A 3,907-nucleotide genomic window follows, 5' to 3' on the forward strand; every position below is an offset into this window, starting at 1 on the left:
GGCGGGTCCGAACATCAAAGGCACCGCCGGCCGAGTGCAGGGGGGCGGGGCAGGGACGCCGGGGGCGGGCCCGGCGTTGGGCGGAGCCAAATCGCTCCGCCCCTCCTCTCCCGGGAGAGGTCGGTAGGCGTCCAGTGGGCATAGTCTTAAAGGGCTCGCTCTCCCGGGCGTAATTTGAGTGAGGCGTTGGACAGCCCTGAATAGCATCACTCTTCTCCTGAAATACGGGGACTTTGAAGGATACCTAGATCCCCCGCTTCCTCACCTAGTGATTCCTGCCCTGCGCTCAGGTTTCTCTCCCAGTTGCGGAGGGCTCGAGTCCCCTAGGTTCTTGAGATGGCTAGGAATAGGAGCCAAGTTGAGAACTACGTCTGTGCCCTAGGCTTGGACCTGGGAGCTTCCTAGAGCTTGGGGCTGCTTGGAGGCTGTGCTCCAACCCCGGGCCAGCGGGGTTAGGCCTCCCCAAAGCCCTATTCTCCAGCCCTAAGCCAATCTGGGACCTCTTTCCAGGCTGCCCACTCACAGCACGAACACAAGCATATACTCACACATTTATTGATCGCCTGTTGCATGCGAGGCTTATAACAGTACACATTTGTGAGGGCCTCTCAGCCATGTGGCTGCTCCGGAGGCGTGAACACAGCCAAGAAGACTAGGAGGAAGGATCCTCTGCCGCCCCATGGGGATCCTCCAGTCACTCCTAACCCCTCCCACAACTCTCCCAGCTCAAGTTCCATTCCTAGAACCCTCGGCTCTAGGATGCCACGCTTTGGGTGGCCACGTGGGCTGCGGGATTCGGATGAGGGGTGGGTGGTATGAAGCAAACTAACAAGTGAGGTCGGGGACCCTCGGAGCCCACTGACTCCCAGCTTGGCTCAGGCCGGCCCTCATAAGATCCAGGCTGCAGGATCTATAGCCGGAGAAGCCTGAGACCATGTGCCAGCTTCCACTGCATCTGCAAGGCACCCGGGGCCAAGTCCACGTGGGCCTCCACATCACGCTTGGCCTCAGCTCAGTCACTGAGTCTAGGAAAGACACCGGCCCCTTTGGATCGCGGTACAGCTAACCGCAGCCCACAGCAGGTTTCCGTGTTGGATTCAGTATAGACATTCCCACTTCTCCGTAGAGCAATTAGGGCAGAGCGTATCTGGAAAGGGAGTGTATCTTGTACACTTCTCAGGCTCAGAGCCGCACAGGACCCCTGGCTGCGGAACAAAGCCGGGCCGGAAGCGGGCCACGCCGCCCCTCTGGGTCCAGGCTCAGCCGGGCTGGCTGCGGATCAAAGGGCCAGGGCCGTCTCTTAGGCGGTCAGATCCTATCTACGCCCGCCCAGCGGGCGGCCTCTGCGCCCCACCTCAGGGCTAGAGCGCCCTCTTTTCCTCCCTTCCGGGGGCTAGAGGTTGGCGGGGGGGGCACCAATGCTCTGTATGACGATGGAGATGTGGGGAAGACTCTGCCTATTAGGTGCCCCCAGTCTCCTTTCTTGGTGTGAGCTCGCTGTTCAGTCTTACCTCAGTCCCTCTAGAGTGGGAGGAGGGGCTCCTGCTAAGAGTGGCCCAGTCCCGAGGGAAGAGAGTGCAGGAGGAGGGGCCCACCTAAACAGCTGAGGTTATAAGGTCTGGCTTCCGGATGAGCTTCCTATGGGAAAGCTGAGAGGGAATACGGATCTGCCTAATCCGAAGGCTTTGGGGTCCTGCTTTTGAGAGTAACCCCAGCTTAGCAGGAGCCTCCTCCAGGACGAAAGTCCCCAGACCCATGAAGTTCCAGTGGACACAAGCCAGCGAGGTTTCTCCAGTCCATGGAGAAAGGAGAAAAGTCAGGGCAACAGTGAGGGGGTTTGTTTTTCTCAAGAAGGCTAAATTTTTTCAGTTTAAAAAGTATTAGCCTTTAATCACAGATTATGAACTTTCTGCTTTATTAGTGTGAAAACAGCCTTTTTTTTTTTTTTAACTACCATGATGGTGAGAATTGATTTTTTTTTTTTTTAATGTCCTTATTTGGCAAAAGAAAAACTTGGTCACTCTCTATTCACTCTCTCACCCTTAAATTTCTTTGAACATTTTATAGGGTTTTGAAATCTTAAGGTCTGGGAGCCACTGCCCTATGGGGTCATGGCTCCAGCCTCTAGCCCAGCTGGGTGGAACCAGGGAAGGGGGCAGGTGAGTAGAGAGAATAGGAGTGTGAAGAGGGATGAGGGAGGGAGAAAGAGGCTGAGTCTCAGACATCCACAGCCACAGTGAAATCAGCCTAAAAGCCCGCTGAGGGAGCATCTACTGTGTATCTAACCCTGGGCTCAGGCTATGGAGAGGGAAGAGGAAGAAAAGGCCACTCCAGGAGGCACTGGCTGCTTGAGAAGCTGAGAAATTATTGGAGCCCAGTTTGTTGCTGGATTTGTCCATACAGACCATGGGCAGAAGGAGCTCTGATATGGTGAGATCAATGGGGCTGGAGTGGTCAAGTTGGCTTCCTGGAGGAGGCAGACTTTATCTGAGCATGGAAGGCTCTAGGGTTTGGAGAGATAGGAAAAGGAGTTCAGGCTTGTCCTCAAAAGGCAGGTACAGCTCTGCAGCAGCCCCTTGTCTGGTTAGCCCTGATTCCATCATCATCATCCACACAATGATTTCGTATTACTGAATGATTGCTCTGTACCATGTCAAAAGCTTCACACACATCTCATTTAATCATCATACCAATCCTATGACATGGGTTTTATTATCCTCATTTATGAATGAAGGAACTAAAGCTCAGAGAGGATAAATAAGTCACCCAAGTTCTCACAGTTTGGAAATGAAGGTATCCGAATTCCAAACCCAGGAAGTCTGACTCCTGAGCCTGCACTCTAACTATTACACTGTAGAGTTCCATTATGACCTCTACAATTTCAGAGGGAGGTCTTATCTACTTTGTGGACTTTGCAGACAAATGCCGATGAGTGAGCTGTCACTAATAGAGTTCTGACTTTCTGGGTGGCCCATGCTGTGAGGAAGGGCCACCAGGAGGACTGGGATATCTCCCTGGTGGTCCATATAGGGTGGCTTAAGCTCTTTGCTGGGTAAGAGGGCCCAGAGCATCTCCCTTGAGTCAGACCAAGCTCAGTCTGTACCATCTCTTCCCTGGGCCCCACCCTGGACTGCCTGCTCTGAGTACTGACTCAGATCATATACGGAGACAATAGACCTTGGGGTTCTTCCATGGGATGGTGAGTAAGGTCTGCTGTGGCTGCCCCCCCCCGGAGGTGACCAGGGAGTTTTGGGACCAGGGCCAGCTGCAGGAAGGCCCCAGAGTCTTTTGGACTTATGTAGCCCAGGTCAGAGCTGGAGATTTAATGAGGCTCCATCTTCATGCAAATTAACCAGGTAGATATATGTGCTGTCCTCAGATGCTGGACACAGCCCAGAGAACTTGCGAGGTTGAGGATTGGAGCAAGAGAGCTCTGGCTTTGGATTTAGGCACCCCTGAGATTTCCTCCCTGCCCTACCATTAACCAGCTGGGGGACTCCAGACAAATCACTGACCCTCTCTGAGGCTCAACTTCCTTTTGGGTAAAATGGGTATCACACCGAACATTCCTCACACTGTGAGAGCGAGGTTGAGATGAATCATGTATCCTAAGAAAGAGCTTAGCACAACGCCTGGCACATTCCAAGTGCTCTAATAAATGGGTGCTCTTGAGGTAGAAATTTTTCGGAAGTTGTTAGGCTAATTGGCTCTTCATGTAACGTCATGTAAATCATCTAAGTGTTCTCATGGCCTGAGCCCACTTAATCACAGCTAAGGCTGAAAATATACATTTCCTTTCCTTTTCTTTCAAGTTCCTTTAACATGAAAGGCCCACGCGAACTCTGACCTTTTCTAACAGGGAGACCCTTGAAATGCAGCATTTCCAGAAAACAACTCAAAGGAGCCA

This window comes from Pteropus alecto, unplaced genomic scaffold (assembly GCF_000325575.1).
Source record: "Pteropus alecto unplaced genomic scaffold, ASM32557v1 scaffold78, whole genome shotgun sequence".
NCBI classification, from domain to species: domain Eukaryota; kingdom Metazoa; phylum Chordata; class Mammalia; order Chiroptera; family Pteropodidae; genus Pteropus; species Pteropus alecto.